We start from the raw sequence: 17945 nt of genomic DNA, 5'->3' as shown, positions 1-17945 counted from the left end.
CATCTTTCAATCAACATCTACTCTTAAACCCACTATCATCTGACTTTCATCGCCACTGCTCACTGGCATCACCAATAGCCTATACCATTCCAGCACCAATGGACATTTGTCTGTCCCCATCTAACTTAGCTCACAGAGCTCCCCTTTCTCCTTCTTGAAATACAATCCTTTTGGCATCTGTGACGTTCTGTTCTTATTCTTTTTTTCATATTTGTTGGCCCCCATTTGAATAATGGCCCCCAAAGATAGCCACATCCTAATGCATGGATCCTGTGAATGTGTTACTTTGTATGGCAAAAGAGACTTTGCAGATGTGTTTAAGTCTAGTATCTTGCCATGGGGAGACTTTCCTGGATTAGCTGGGTGGGCCCAATGATGTAATCACAAGTGTCTTTATAAGAGGAAGATAGAGGGAGATTTGACTGTTGAAGAAGGCAGCAATACGATGAACGAAGCCAGATGCTACCCTGCTGGCTTTGGAGATGGAGGAAGGACCGGGAGCATCTCTAAGAAGCTAGATAACTGGTTCTCCCCTACAGCCCTCCAAGGGAGCTTGGCACTGCTCCCACCTTGATTTCAGCCCAGTGAAACTGATTTTGGCCTTCTGACCTCCACAGCTGTAATAGAACAAATGCGTGTCGTTTTAAGCCACCTACGTTGGTGGTAATTTGTTACAGCAGGCCCAGGAAACTAATACACTTGCTTAGTCACCCTGGTGGGCTCCTCTTTTCTTCCAATGCCTCGAAACTCTGAAGTGGTAAGGGCTCAGCCCTCAGCCAAAAATCTTTCTAGCTGCTCGTTCTTCCCAAGTGGTCTCATATATTTTCTTAAATACTGTTTGTATCTTGATGACTCCCAAATTCTTATTTCCAGCCCAGACCACTGCTCTAAGCACCCGATGTGTATATCCAACAACTTTCTTTACCTCTCCATTTGGGTAAAACATGCAAAACCGAACTCTTTGGTTTCCTGTTCTGCAAACCTGCTCCTCCCTTCTCCACCTCAGTAAATGATGCCACTCTCAACCCAATTGCTAAAATAAAAATCTAATAACGTCCCAGATTCCTCCCTTCCCTCATCCTACCTGCCCCAGCATTCCGCCATTTGCAAGTCCTGCCGATTCTACACCCAAAATATACCTAGACTCTGTCCACTTCTCCCACCCGCGTGACTACCACCCGATCCATGCCTCCATTCTTTCTCAACAATGTAATACTCTCTTATTGCTGCTCTTGCCCTCAAACTTTTTCACCTAATATCCAGAGTAATTTTTTTTTAAGTATAAATCAACTTATGGCCACCCCTGCTTAAAAACCGTCCTTTAATTCACAAGTACTCAACTCAGAATAAAATTAAAATTCCTACCCTATTATATGGAGTCCTTGAGTGGTTGAGTGGTGCTCAGCTGCTAACCGAAAGGTTCAAGGTTTGAGTCCACCCAGAGGCACACTGGAAGAAAAACCTGGTGATCTGCTTCCGAAAGGTCACAGCCATGAAAATCCTATGGAACACAGTTCTACTGACACACACGGGGTCGTCATGAGATGCAGTCATCTGGACGGCAACTGGTATATGTATATATATATTTATTGTCTGTCTCCTCTAGAGTGAAAGTTCCAAGAGGGCAGTAATTGTGTCAGCCTTGCTCACGGCTATATTCTCAGTGTCTTGAACATCAGGGGTGCCCCTCCCTCTCAAATTATAAAGAGTTGATCAATATCTGGCCCTTTCACCCCCTCACTACTGGCTGATAGCAGGCTCCCCTATCTTGAACTGGGGAGTAGGAAATTCGGTTCTTTCCAAAAACTGTGGCACTAACATGTAATGATCTTGAGTAAGTCACTTTACGTGTCGCATTTTCCTTTTCTTTTCCATGAGACGCTTTTACCTGACTCCAAAGTGCTGCTCAGATGGCTACATCCCATGCCTGTGAAGTGGACCGGGCATTAAACAGAACCTCATCCTTGTGAACACAAGATGTTTGTTGGCAGCCACTTCCTGTGCAGCAACTGTATTTGCTCTAGAATCAGATTCACGAAAGCTCCCAGGAGGGCCCTGGGTTATGCTGCCCTCTGTGTGATCCTAATTGCCTGAGTTGGAGCTGCAGAGAAAGAAAAAAAGCACCATTCCTGGAGGCCCAGAATTGTTTGTTCTTTAATATTTCTGTCACTGAATCCCTTGTCGAAGGACTCCTTACTGAGACACGTTCCTGGCAAATTTGGAATGACATGGCCAGGGCGCTGCTCTGTTCATCAAACGTCACCTACCCCCAAAACCCAGTGCCGTGGAGTCGATTCCGACTCATAGCAAGCCTATAAAAAAAAAGAGCCTATAGGACAGAGTAAAACTGCCCCATAGAGTTTCCAGGGAGCGCCTGGTGGATTCGAGCTGCCGAACCTTTGGTTAGCAGCCGTAGCACTTAACCACTATGCCACCAGCATTTCTAAACATGTCACGGGCAACAACAAAACAAATGAATGCGTCTCCTGCAAAGGGCTCTGTGATGAGAATGGGTTTGTGCTTTGAAAAACGACCGTGGCTCGCTCACACCACACATGGCACTTATCGGCCGCGCACCAGTCAGCAGGAGGGTGAGGTGAGCCACTTATAGAGGAGCGTGACTGAACAGGCAGGTCGCAGTCCATTTAGATGGGGTGATCACATAGTCTGCAGAAGAATCACTTACAAGCCCAGAAAATCTTCACTACAGGTGGGATATGCTGGAAGGACACAGTCCTAGAAAATGCTGTTTGAGGAAATTTTAATATAAAGATAGTTTTCTTTACTTTTTTTCTTTCAGACATGTCTCTGAGTGGCAGAGTCCCACAGGTTTTTATACCCGTGTTCGGACCAATTACTGTGAAGGTACAAAATTAAGACACTCAAGCATGGAGAAGAGAGTTGGGCTTGCTAAGTGTCGCCTGATCAACATCAGTGGTCACTTCTGGACAGTAGGTTCCCTCTTTGACACTAGTCCTGCCAGGAGTATTTTCTGCTCTGTGTATCAATACATTCTAATATGGATGAGCTGTCTGATTTATGAGTTAACCAAAATTTAGGCATGTTGGATAAAGTCTTAAGTCTACTAACCAAAAAAACCAAACCCGTTGCCATCCAGTCGATTCCGACTCATAGCGAACCCATAGGACAGAGTAGAACTGCCCCACAGGGTTTTCAAGGAGCACCTGGTGGATTTGAACTGCCGACCTTTTGGTTAGCAGCTATAGCTCTTAACCACCACACCACCAGGGTCTCCTTAGATCTACAGGTAGAGGTTATTTATTTCAAGTTCCTGTGAACAGGACGAAGGCAGTAATGGTTTGGTGGTAGTAGAATTCTTCCCTTCCAGGTGGGAGACCCAGGGTCAATTCCCAGCCAATGCACCTCACGTGCAGCCACCACCCTTCTTTCAGTTGAGGCCTGTGTGTTGCTATGATGCTGAACAGGTTTCAGCAGAGCTTCTAGACTAAAATGGACTAGGAAGAAAGGCCTGTCGATCTACTTCTGAAAATCAGCCATTGAAAACTCTATGGGTCACAATGGTCTGATCTACAACCAACATGGGGATGGCGTAGGACCAGGCAGTGATTCATTCCTTTGTGCATGGAGTTTATGAGTTGGGGTCTCACTTGACGGCAGCAAACAACAATGAACACAATACAGAGATATGATCTCCAGTTTTGAACAGTTTAGTACCCACCATACCACACCAGAGCTTCTTCCCTGAAGCAGCAACTCTGTTTTCTGAGCTTTGTGAGGTGTAGAGCCACTTCCAAATGGTGGGGAAGGAATGGAGTCAACTGGTGAGGTTTGGGTACTGACAACAGGCCTTCTATTCCCTGGAAGATTTACTGAGGAAAAGAAAAATAATTTGAAACCCTTCTCAAAATTAGCTCTTGTACATCATCTTGTTGTGTCGTTGTTAGGTGCCGCCGAGTCAGTTCCCACTCAGAGACCCTATGTACAATAGGAGGAAGTGGTGCCCAGTCCTGCACCATCTTCACAGTCGTTGCTGTACATCATTTAGGAACTGTGAGTTCGTTTGGGTAAGCAATTCTCTTCAGAGTCAAGTGCATTAGACCTGTTTGTGAATTGCTTTACTCAGACACTCAGTTACTGTTCTCTGCCTCCAAGGCAGACAGCCATCATTACATAGGGTCATCATATTCACAGGATGCGAGCCTCAGCTTGGGCTTCCTGGAAGGCCTGGATGTGGTAGAGACTGTGGATGCCACAGTGTCTCTGGGTGGTGTAAATAGTTAACATGCTTGGCTGCTAACTGAAAGACTGGAGGTTTGAGTCCACCCAGAGGCACCTTAGAAGAATTTCCTGGTAATCTACTTCCAAAAAACCAGACACTGAAAACCCTGTGGAGCACAGTTCTACTGCGGCACACATGGGGTCTCCAGGAGTGGAGTCAACTTGACAGTAATTGATTTTTTTTTTTTTTCTGGAGGGGATGGCACACAGGATGGGATGAAAGCAATAGACAATGGAGAGAATGGAGAAGAAAGGAGTCTCTGTCCTCTTGTCTCAGCGTTGAGATGGTGCCTCCATCAGCCAAGGTTCCTGGGCGATCACAAGAGACAGAACTGACTTGTGATGGACAATTAGCATGTGTAAGAAATGGACCTCTGTTGTATTAAGCCACTGAGACACTGGGGCTGATACCACAGTATAGCTTAGCCTGTCCAGACTTTTTTTTTTTCTAACCTCCTTTCTCAGTCCCCTTTCTGGCACTTCCACCCTATTTCAATCCAGGCACCAGAAGTGCTTTGCTTTCTTTCATTTGGGCACTAGAATCAGACTTTCCCCTTGGTATCTGTCCTTTATCTGTTCTTATTTCCCATTTCTCTTGGCTGACAATGGTGATCCCCTTTATTCCCAAGACTGCACCTTTTGTCTATTTCCTTGTTCCAGATCGCTGACCGCTTTGCGCAACTACAAAAGATTCTCAGGCAGAGGACTGAAAGTCATATCCTAGGGGAAAATCTACATCCCTCACCTCTCTATCTGGAGCTCAGCCTTCCTTGAACCATTCCACTTCTCTAGCCTGATTGCAATCGTGGGCAGATGGAAAGGCTTCTTCAAGTCTTGTCTGTCTAGGTCATCCCGCAGGTGGTCGCTACTGACCAAGCCTGCAGCTCGTTGTGAATTCTGGGCCATCCACTAGCAGGCTGCTGGCATACTGCAAATGTAAACAAACAAACAACAGCCTTTGAGTTACAGCTTGAGAGCTGTATGGAAACTAAGAAAAAAGCGATTCTTGTTACGATGGCCTAGATGTGTGATGAGCATAATTTTCTGTGAGCAAGGACCGAGGTCAAAGCAAAATATTCATCCATATTTTTAACACAAAAAATTAACTGCACGGACGTGTGTATAGATAGGAAAGGGCATTCCTCTCAGATTAGCAAGGGAATCAGAAATCCCCTCTGATTTGCCAGATAAAATAAAAGTATTTTGCATTTGTGTTTTGTTTCTAAAAGCTCAAACATATCTCCGAATTCAAATGTTTATGTTTGCAAATTATCTGCACACACACACACACACACACACACACATTTCCTACAAGAAAGGAGATAATGAAAGGTTCCGGTCCTTTCCAGGCACAGGAGGATGAGTCATAGGTGTCCTTTGAGGAGGCCCAGTCTCTTCAGAGGACAGGTGGAGTTCCCAATGCCCTCCCTGAAGGGAGCAGATACCGCTGGGCTCGGTTTTCTGTTTGCTGCCAAGAGTGTATTCCATATTCTAGCGACGAGTCTCTGAACCACTTAAGGCACACTCAGTCTCTGAACTACCCTCTGCTTTTTACAGAAAGAGAAAAATCCTGCTTCTCTCTTTCTTCACCACAAAATCACAGCAAGTGATTTATCTCTTTACAACTCACCACAGCTGGAGCGAAGACTGGCTTCCTGGCCATGAGGAATAGCCGCAGTGTCAGGGCAGTGCCCTAGTGTATGGTGGACACCCGAGGTCTCATTTCCTCAGAGCCAGATAATGCCTCTCTCTGGAGCGCTCAACAATTGGCAAGGCCGACGGCTAAATTCTCCAGGCAGAACGGAAACAGCTGCCATGCTAGGAACTATTTTAAAAATACTGGTGTTCTTTAGAGGCAGAGAGGTGAGACTGGCCTGTTTCTTTGGAATCCGGAAAAAAAGGAAAATGCGGTCTGTCTATGCAAAGCTCGTGCCTTCATGAGCAGAGCAGGTGGCTGCCTGTATACTGGTACATGAAGGATACCAAGAAGGCCACTGGCCAAAAATACCCCCCTCACCCCCAATAAGATGCCCAAAATCTACCATGAGGGAGTCATTCTTTGTTTTGAAGTTTTGCCTCCTCCAGCATCCTCTTTACAAATGCAAGTAATCTTAGGATAGGATCATTTATCATTAACTCCTTAATGTAAATTAGTTAATCAGATACTTGGCTCTTTGCCAATACCTGGCTGTCAGTTTGTTGTACTGTGGTGGTTTGTGTGTTGCTATGACACTGGAAGCTATGCAACCAGTATTTCAAATACCAGCAGGGTCACCTGCTGTGTCTTAGTCCCCTTTGCTACCCACACACCACCTGATGCAGAGCCTTGCCCAGACAAGCCAAATATCTTACCAAAATCAAGGTCTGGACTAATTCAAAACAGATACAAGTACTTATTCCAGATGTCCTTCAAATACACCCTGAAAATGATTAGTGGATTGGCCAAATCCTTGACGGTGTTCATGGCTAACAATCCGGCCAGTCTTCTCTTGGATTGTTCAAGAAGGTTGGCAGGTTACTGAGCCTGCCCCATCTGGGCAGCCAAAACTTGACTGCAACTTTCATTGAGATCCACCCAATGTAGGCTCTTCAGTGTAACAGTATCTGATGGGGACTGTGATGATTAAGTTGTGCGTCAACTTGGCTGGCCATGATTCTCAGTGGTTTGGCAGTTATATAATGGTGTAGTTTGGCAGTTATATAATGGTGTAGTTTGGCAGTTACATAATGATGTAGTCATCCTCCATAATGTGATCTGATGTGATTAGCCAGTCAGTTGTAAGGGGAGTTTCCTCAGGGAAACATATGTATATGGACATTCTGGCAAAGTTCACTTGCTTGCTCTGAATCTTGCATCCAGCTTATCATCATCTGACCTCCAGTTCTTGGACCTTGAGCCAGCTACCTGCCATATCACATGTCAATCTTGGGATTCATCAGCCTCTGCAGCTTGTGAGTCAGCTGCCTGCCATCTGACCTACAGATCTTAGGTTCGTCAGCCCCTGCAGCTACGTGAGTCAGGAGAAGCCTTCAGCCTGATGCCTGACCCACAGACTTGGGATTTGCCAGCCTCTACAACCATGCAAACCATTTCCTTTAGATAAATTACTCTCTTTCTCTATCTCTCTCTCTATATGTATATATACCCACACTTCATTTGTTTTGCTTCTCTAGAAAACCCAGCCTAAGACAGGGACTTAACTGTGATAACAAAAAATATTATATACAAAGGACAGAACAATAACTATAAACAGAACAGACCACTATTTAATAAAGTTACCTTCAGTGTACAGTCACACATATACTATACAACTATAAATAACAGATGACCACTGTATGGTTTTCGAGTAAATCCATTCTCTCTGTCCAGGTCTGGCCCAGGTCCTCTTCTTAGGCCCGTCCACCCAGCTGTGAATCACTTGCTGGCCTCTGCTGCATCCTCTCTGCTTCAGAGAGAACAGGGTATATTCCCAAGTGTGCAACCTGTGCAGTCATACAGGGCCACTTGCTCAGGAGGGATTTAATGCTCTGCTATCAAGTCCCTGGTGGTGCAAAGAGTTAATGCACTCAGCTGCTACCTGTAAGGTTGGTGGTTTGAGTCCAAACAGAGGTGCCTCGGAAGAAAGACCTGGAGATCTATTTCTGGAAAATCAGCCACTGAAAACCCTATGGAGCACAGTTCTACTCTGACACACACGAGGTCACCATGAGTCAGATTCGACTCAATGGCAAGTGGTTTTATTGCCATTTTGAAATTCTTAATAATTCTTGAACAAAGGCTCCGTGTTTTCATTTTGCACCAGCAAATGACATCAATGGTCCTGAGAAAGGCCTCATCACTTTCTTATATCAGGGCTGAGGTATGAGTTTGCAGGGCATCTTTAGGCTCCCAGTCTGTACTTTAGAACAGCAGACCAGAATATCTTAATCAGGGAGGGAAGTGAAGCAGACAAAATTGGGAGGGGGAAGCTAACCTGAGCTCAGGGGGCCTCCCATGAACCACGCCTAGCCAGCTCCATCATTGAATCCAAGGGGTGTAGATGATGGGAAATCATGCTCTGGGCCAACATCAACACCAAGATCCAGACGGATGAGGGGTAGGTAGAAGGTGGACAGCAGCAGTGTCATAGGAAGGCTAGGGTCAGCAGCCAGAAATTTCTGTCCAAAACTGATGCAAGGGCAACTGAATGCAGGGCTCAGCTCCAATGGGGCAGGGCTGGCAGGAGTTGGCCAAGGAGGTCAGGGTCCCTGCCAACCAGGCTGGGGTTAGGGGATAGCTCTTATTGCAGCTGGGAAATGGGGAAACTGGTAGCCAGGAACTCAGGCTACTCGCCAATCCTAGTAGATGTGGAGTAAGTGAGAGGGGAGGGAGGCTGTTGCTCTATGTTCCCTCCAGTGGGCTCCTAGGGATTGGCTGAGCAAGGGCCTAATGCTTCCAGGTTGAGTTCAGCCTGGCTACCAGTGGGGAAAGGCTTGAGCCTACAGATTACCCATTGTACCATCCACAGTAACGGAGGAAGCCAGAGCAGACAAGGCCTAGTTTAACGAGTCCTTTGTATTAAGTCTAGAGCTTTCATCAACAGTGTCTCCACAGCTCTGGCTATACCTGCTCTTACTCTGCTGGTGTGTTGTTGTCATTAGCTGCCGTGGGGTTGGCCCCCGATCCATGGTGACCCCATGTACAATGGCACAAAACGCTGCCTGATCCTGTGCCATCCTCATGATCAGTTGTGGATCGGATTGTTGTGATCCACTGGGTTTTCCATTAGCTGATTTTTGGAAGTAGACCACCAAACCTTTCTTCCTAATTTGTCTTCGTCTGGAAGCTCTGCTGAAGCCTGCTAGTTCTGTTAAAATGCTAGAATTTAAGACGATATGGGTCTTCTTCAATGTTTTTATTGCAATTTCTTTTCTTCCCTCAGTGCCGAGGGAGTGAAAAACCAGTCTCTCTCTCTCTCTGTCTCTCTTATGCCCTAGATTTTACCTGGAAAGTCTCCCCATGACTCAGAAGGCCCACGCTCACAGTGCCTTCTTCTGTTTACTATCAATCACCCTCCTTGGCGTCAGCAGCTGGTTTGAAACTGTCCACCTGCCGCCTCGCTGGGCTTTGCCGTTGAACTGTTGCTTTTCTGTGTGTGTAATACATCCACCTCTCATGTGGAGACTGTGCGTGGGTAAAAAGAAACACAGATGAAAGCATACAAATCATATTCTGGTTAGACATCAACGACTTCTAATTTTCCTGCCAGATCCTATTATAAATAAACTAAAATCTGGTCAAAATTCTACCTGAAAATTGTCAAAGATCTAAAGTATACAATCCTAGATATAAGCCAATTTTGAATAACTCTAATAAGATGATCATACCAAAACCAAACCCATTGCAGTGGAGTCAATTCTGACTCATAGTGATCCTATAGGACAGAGTAGAAATGCCCCATAGGGTTTCCAAGGAGCGGCTGGTGGATTCGAACCACCAGCCTTTTGGTTAGCAGCTGAGCTCTTAACCACTGTGCCACCAGGGCTCCAAGATGATCATAAAAAAAAACCCAAAAAACCCATTGCCATCAAGTCAATTCCAACTCATAGCGACCCTATAGGACAGAGTAGAACTGCCCTCATAGAGCTTCCAAGGAGCACCTGGTGGATTCGAACTGCCGACCTTTAGGTTAACAGCTGTAGCACTTAACCACTATGCCACCAGGGTTTCCAAGATGATCATAGCTAATAGTAATTGAACACTATATACCAATCACTGTGCTAATTGTACAATCTCATTTAATCCTATCAATCTATGAGGAATGTTTGTTAATAGCTCTGTTTTATAGATAAAGAATGGGGGCAGTGGTGGTTTGGTGGTAAAATTCTCATCTTCCACACAGTAAACCAAGGTTCAATTCCTGGCTGACACACTTCAGGCACAACCATCACCCCTCTGTCAGTGGAGGCTTGCGTGTTGCTGTGATGCTGAACAGGTCGTTGTGGAGCTTCCAGACTAAGACAGACTATGAAGAAAGGCCCGGTGATTTACTTTTGAAAATCAGCCAGTGGAAACCCTATGGATCACAATGGTCAAATTCACAACTGATCATGGTGGTGGCTCAGGATTGGGCAGTATTTCATTCTGCTGTGTATAAGGTCGTCATGAGTTGGGGACCTGCTAGACGGCAGCTAACAACAACAAAACAATAAGCGAGGCCAGGACTTGAACCACCACTTCATACTCACTTGAGCTTCTCAAAAGAGAAACATTTCCATGGAGAAATTCCAGCGAAGACCTCTTATATAGACCCTGGTTTGTAGCTCTTCCCATGACAAGCATTTAGACTTAGCTATGGTAAAAAAAAAAAAAAAAAAAAATTTTTATGGTACTGGGTGGTCCTGGAGCTGCTGAGTTAATAGGTTTCCTCTGCTCCTGACGTTTATGATTCTGACAGCTCATCCCATTACTTTTATCTCTGCACAGTGTCACTGCTTCCTAATATTTCCCTGGATGCTTTGGAAATGTGCTGCTTAAGATCAGCAATGCTGAAGGCTGAGGCAATGCCCCCCACCTTCTAGACAGGAACACCTGGTTCACGTTAGCCCCCAGCTTTCCTTCTGTACGGATATCCCTGCCCTTACATGGTATCTGCTTAAACGACTCAAATTCTTGACCATTATGTTAAACCAGTTCTGCTTTATGTTTTGTAAATCTGATGAGCCACTGTGCTGTGAAATTAGATCTTACGGCCTTTAACCATATTTCACTTAACCGTTAAATGATTTTCAAAATAATGTCTGGTAAGGAAAAGAGGCACTTGTGTGCGTGTGTCCCACCTTTCCAGTCATGCGATGACAAACTCTAGAGTCGTCTGTCTTAGTAACCTAGTGCTACTGTAGCAAACTGTCACAAGTAGGTGGCTTTAAGGAGCAGAAACTCATTTTCTCACAGTTCAAGAGGCTAAAACTCCAAATCAGGTCTTCACCATGTCAATTCCTTCTTTGTCAGGAGCTCTGAGTGTTCTTGACTCCTCAGTGTTCCTTGGCTTGTAGATGATCCCCTCCCCCGTGTGTGTCTCTGTGTCTGTTCTGCTCCTTTTACAACTCAGAAGTGATTGGGTCTAGGATCCACCCTATACTGATATGACCTCATTAACATAACAAAGGAAACCCCTATTTCCAAACAAGGTCATATTTACAGCTACAGGGGTTAGGATTTCAACACATATTTTGGGGGGACACAATCACAATTCAATCTATAACATCATCTTCAGTCTGCTCTCTCATGCTTGCTCTCTTACACACTCACTGCTGTGCTCTCCTTCGGTCCCATGACACTGTCCTTGTTCACAGCCTACTCATCTCTTCTGACCCAGACAACTCTAATGCCTTCTGCCCAGTCCACCCTCATCCAGACTCTCACCTCTCTGATCCGTCTGAATGATCGTCCTTCAACAAGATCAGAACATGTCACAGGTCCCCTCCAAGACCCACAGGAGGTTCCCCAGACAATACTCATTCCATGGCACTCAAAGTCTTATAACACCTGTCCCCAAATTCACCTCCCAACCTCATCACCCACTGCATCCACCTTATCATTCATCTGACCAACCATAGATTTAACCCGCATTTATTGATCATCTGTTAGAGTCAGGGACTGCTTCCTGCTAGGGAATGTTAGTAAACAGGACATAGCCTATAATGGATCCTACCAGAGTTCTTCAAGTTCCCACAGTGTTCCCTACCCTTCTATGACTCTGCCCAACACTGACGTTGTTCCCTTGGTCTGGAAGGTGCTACTCCCTTTCTTGTCTATTAAAATCACTCTCATCTTCCATGTCACAATTCAGATGTCCATCCTCTGTGACATTGACCTTAAACCTCTTGGAATTCCCCCCTGGGGTCTGGCTACCTGAGTTTGAGTCCTGACTTCACTGATAGACTTTGCTAAGCAGTTGTATGCCTTTGGGCAATTACCTTAACCTCACTGAGTCTCAGTTTCCTTATCCTAAAAAATGGGTATAATAAAAATATCCGTTATATGGTTATTGGGAGGACACATGAGATTTTGTACTTACAGCATTTGGAGCAGGGTAAGAAGTTGTTTCTAGTAACACCATGTTGCTTGTATTGATATTTATACTTATGTCATTCTGCCTTCCAATTTGACTACTTCTTCTGGGGGAAAAATTTTTTTTTAGGTCAGAGATTATCATTTATCTTTACATTCCAATGTCATCCAGCATAGAGTTTTAATCATAATAGATGCTTAATAGATGTTGGCTTGCTTGAATTAATTGCTATACGGCTATAGATATGCTGAGAACTTTTAATGTCATTTTACACATTGCTCTGCCTTCAAGTAGGACTTTCCTAATTCTAGGTAGGTAAGGAGTCTGGCCCACTGACAAACTACTTCACTTTCTGATATTTCAAATCAAACCAAAGGAGACCCTCAAGGTCATTCATCCACAGATGACAAATAGATGTACTTTACATGCTGACTCCAATCAGTTAGTAATGACTTTCTCAAGTGCTGAGAGTGCTACAACTAATTAGTGAGGTCTGCTTCTTGCACAAGTTTGGCAGCTAGTAATGTATGTGGCATGTATTCATCGTTTCCTATTTAGTCCATTGCTCTTATTTCTTTATCATGAAACTAATGTCCAGAGAAGTTGAGTGACATCCTGAAGGTCACGCAGTTAGTTCGTATCAGGTTACAAAACAGGAGTCAGGTGCTCTGAACCATAGTTCAGCATTTTTTAGAGAGGATGGAATTTGGAAGGAAAGATCCAATTGTGAATCTATGCACCATTTTCCTGTGTATTTAACTGCCCAAATTCATCATTCCATTGTCTTGGGATAGTGTCTTTGAAGCACAGCACATGAGCAGCAATGACCTAGAGGAAGAGTACTCTGTTTGAGCTATGGGTACACCCTTCTCCCAAACAACTTGGCCAAACCTAGAAGTACCAAATGGGGCCTGTTCAAACCATAGGGGTAGCAAAGCTGATTTCTGGGCTGTTCTAGAAGGTGAGACATCTCAAACAATTTCCCATGGATTTAAACTTTAGAACAATAAGATCAGATACATGGCATATCCTGTGGGGGGAAAATATCCTCTTCTTCATAGTGTTGAATTTATGATTTTAAATTCAAAATAGAAGCACTGAAAGGATTTCTTTGGAGAAAAAAAAATCATCCTGCAAGCTCCAAAACAGTTGTATAACCCAAAGCTTCCAAATAAGCTGAGATTTCTGAAGAATTCAGATCCCACACCTTGCATCAGTAGAATTTAGACTCTGATTGCGTACAGGCTAGAGAAGGTAGGGAAAGGAGGAGGGCATCAAAACTCTTTTAAAAAAGCGGTAACAGGCAAAATTCATGAGAAATCAGCATCTGTCCTCAGGAATGATTAATGTTCTACCTGTAAAATGTTCAGTCTTATCACTGTCTCATCACATGGTAACTCCCACCTCAACACAGCTTAAGGCCTACTCTGAAAGGTCACAGTTAGCTGTACTTGCTTTGTACGTAGAGGCTGGTATGTATGCCCATAGAATATTGGAGCTAGGGGAGAAGTTAGAGATCGAGCCCAATCTCCTCATTTTGCAGGGTCCCCAGAGATGAAATGGCTTATGTGAGGCCACATTGCAAATCACGGGCAGAGCTCGCCCACGAACCCAGGACTCTTCACTCAAGGTCTTCCTCCATTTAATCTACACATCCCAGAATTCCTTGGTGTTTAAAGAAAGTGGGATGGACCATCAGAGAGAAAGTATCCACCCTTTTAACTCAGTACTGCGGTCACTCCTGGGGTTCAACCTTCAGCCAAAGATTAGACAGACCTATAAAACAAACAATAATACATATAGTTCAACCATGTATACAACACTAAATGGGCACACCAGCCTAGGGGCAAGGACAAAAAGGTGGTGGGGCACAGGAAAACCGGATGAATGGAAATGGGGAACCCAAGTTCTAGAAGGGAAGTGTGTTGACATATTGCAGGGTTGGCAACCAATGTCACAAAACAATATGTATATTAATTGTTTCATGAGAAACTAATTTGCTCTGTAAACCTTCACCTAAGGCACAATAAAAAAGAAAGTGTCCAAAGGAATTTTATTCATTCCAAAATACCAGCATGTATGGTATGTGAGTTAACAATTCCATTTGTTATAGTCCTTTCCTTTGATACAGCTAAAAATATTCTTGCATTCCCACTCTTGAGTCCCCGAAAGCCCTCCTAGTTGCTTTGCCTTACAGAGAAGCAGAGGAAACCAGTACCTGGTGATCACCTATTAATATGCCAGATTATTTCACTAAAACTTCACAATTTATGTTCAAGAAATGAATTCTTCAAGAGGTTCAGTTACTTACTTAAGGTCATATGATTAATAAATGGTGGATGTTATGGAGTGAATTTTGTCTCCCCAAAATTTGAGTTGTAAATCCTAACTTCTAAGCCAGTGGTTATAATCCCATTTGGGAATGGATTGTCTGTGCTATGTTGATGAGACAGGATTAATGCAGGGTGTATCTTAGATTAATCTCTTTTGAGATAAAGAAGAGATTAAACAAGCAAGTGAGAGAAGCAGAGATGGGGTAAGAGAGATGCCAAGCCACATGAAGATCGCCCAGGAGCAGAAACTCAAAAGAGACATGACCTTCCTCCAGAGCCAACAGAGAGAGAGCCTTCCCCTAGAGAATTCGGACTTCTAGCCTCCTAAACTGTGAGAAAATTAACTTCTGTTTGTTAAAGCCACCCATTTGTGGTTTTTCCATTATAACAGCACTAGGTAACTAAGACAGCGGGGTTTGGATTCAAAGCCAGGCCTACCTGTCTCCAAATCCTGTAGATTTTGTGCAATGCCAACTACCTCCTAGCACCCAGTGGGTTAGAGAACATTTACCATGGTATTTCAGAAAAGGAAGGGAGGGAGGTATGGAAAGTTATACACTGTCAGTATCCATGTAGGTGCCAGGAGCAGGTGCAGTAAGACAAGATGAAAAATGGGCTCATGAAGGCTGTAGCTCTCAGTAAACAATAACATTTACCCAATGGTGAGATCACAAGCTTTATTTACTTACACAGTGATTAGGACAAAGACAAATTGGGCAAGATTCATTATGGGGTCAGTCTCCCTCAGACATTCATCCCAGGGGAGTTGACACAGGAAACCTCCTCTACGCAGGTATGGCCCCAAGACATATTGCAGGCAAGATAAAGGGACAAAGGGATCTAGAGGTTTTATACCTCAAAGTGTGTGGGAAAAGATAAAAGAAGTATGAGAATGAGGCCATTGTTCAGCTGCAACTGGCCTGACCATACTTTTACCAAGAAGTCTTTGTTCACATTCAAGCAGCATAGCAATCCTGTGACCAGGGTCCATGACCAGAAAGAACACTGTCTCCCCTCTAGCTACAAGATTAATTTTGTTAACCTGCATTTTCTGATTAATGATACAGTGGGTTAAAAGTCACCAGGAGAAACTATCTCCCCTGGGGTGCATACTTACAACAATTAAGTAGTCATGGAGATGGTGGGAGGAAACTCACGCTGGGAAAGCAGCTGCTTTCTTCCACTAGGAGCTGACTCCTTTCATCTCATCCTCCCTTTTGCTGCAAACCTAGTGTCATGAGAAGTGTGGGAAGTCCCTGGATGTCCTTTCCTCTCAGGATGACCTGACCTTGGGGTGAGCCCCTTGAGCACCTTTATGTCTGGAGCAGAAGCTATGTCAGCAGCCCTCCTAGGCCTCTTTTCTCCAGGCCCCACCCTGACCTTCATTTGGCCCTCCTTGGTTGGGGTGGGATTAGAGTCTAGGGAGACACCCTCTCCCAAACCAGAGTGTGTCCCCTGCCTGTTCAGAGTCCTGGCTGTGAGACGGAGGCCCCCAAGAGCACAGTGACAGGGTTCACAGCCCTTCCTTCTCCCACTAGATGGTCCACTTCTCTGTATAGCAGAATGCAGGGGTGGTGCCCAAAGACTCCATTTTATCCCTCATGCATATATGAGCTTCTGCCCCTTGGAAAAGAGAGGGGAAGATCCTGGAGCTGCCCTAGAGGTTAGAGTATGTGACAGCTTACCTCAGGGGTTATAATTTTACTCATTTTTGGCTAGTCATACATTCCTGGTTGCCAAGGGAGGACCCTGCAGAGTCCAGTGTGGGGCACTAAGGTGGGATTTGTGGTGCCAAAAGAGTAACCCTCAGCGAGATCAAAAGGCTGAGGGAACAACTGAGCTGGGAGGAAAACCAAGGTCAAGATGCTAACCAAGGATACGGGGGGCGGGGGGGGGCTCTGATGGAAGGAGTTGCAGGGTATTTTTTTACTGGTTGTTAGCTCCTTGTTTTGTGGTTACTTTGTGTTTCTGTAGGGTCACTGTGAGTTGGAATCTACTCTACAGCAACGGGTTTGGTTTGTCCTTCTGTGCTTCCATTTTATTTTAAAGTAACCTTGGAGTCAGTTAGGACAGCGTTCCTATCCAAAGCAAATCATTAAACATCTTTGCTTCCTTAGCTCTGAGATACCCCCATGTCTCCCATCTATTGAGTTGAAAGTTATGTATCCTGTTTCTGTTCTTCTGGTGGACACTTTTATACAGTTAAGCAGTAGCTACTCTATTGAACCATATGAAATTGCCGATATTTAGCTCTTTTCTATATGTAAAAATGGTGATTTCATATGGTTCAACCTGATATAACCCCTAAGCCAGCCAGGATCCTTTACACACTTTTAATCTCCCTCAGATATACAGAGTTTCCTGCCCCTACTTTCTCCCCCTCTAAATACTAGATTGATATTATCTGCAAATTTAGGTCCATATTCATAATAAGAGGTGGTATTTTAAACATGTTTTCCTTACTTTGGCTCACTATTATATCTTCTGCCCCTGGATTCTTTTCTCTTCTAACTGGAGTACATCCTTGAGTAATCTTCCAGGCAGAGTCTATAGGTGATCACCTTTTTAAGACCTTGTATGTCTAAAAATGTCTTTATTTTGCCCTCACTCTTAAAGGATTTTTTCGCTAAACATATAATTATAGGTTTAAATTTTTTCTCTTGGCACTTTAAAGATATTCCTCCCTCATGTTATTGCTTCCAGTATTGCTAATGAAGAGTCTGTTGCTATTGCAAAATTACATTTTCTGTTTTCAAGATATCCAAATGATCGCTTTTCAAAGCCACATGCTCTTGTTTCATAACTACCTGTTCTTGCTTTGTAGATGTGATACCTTTATTTCTCTGACAATTTTAAGTTTGCATATTTTAAAATATTATTCCAATTGTTTTATTAACTCTGTGTCTTTGAGTATCAGTTTATTGAATTTGTTGTCTCCTTTTTTTGTGCTGTTTGTTTTCCCATTTGCATCCTAATTTCTGTTGTTGAGAGACTGACCACTCCCTGTTTGCTCAGCCCACTTGAGAAAGGGAGAGGCTGTTACTGCTACTCTGATTTGCTAAGGTTTTAGTGAGGGTAAAGAAACGACCGGGGTCCCTGGGTGGCATATATGGTAAGTACTCAGCTACTAACAAAAGGTTGGCAGTTCAAATCTGCCCAGATGCATCTTGGAAGAAAGGCCTGGTGATCTGGCTCCAAAAGGTCACAGCCATGGAAACCCAGTGGAGCACAGTTCTCCTCTGAAGTACATGGAGTCACTATGAGTCAGAATAGACTTGATGGTAACTAAGGGGGAAAA

The sequence above is a fragment of the Loxodonta africana genome, chromosome 25 (assembly GCF_030014295.1).
Source record: "Loxodonta africana isolate mLoxAfr1 chromosome 25, mLoxAfr1.hap2, whole genome shotgun sequence".
NCBI lineage: Eukaryota > Metazoa > Chordata > Mammalia > Proboscidea > Elephantidae > Loxodonta > Loxodonta africana.
Note: the sequence above shows the minus strand (reverse complement) of the source record.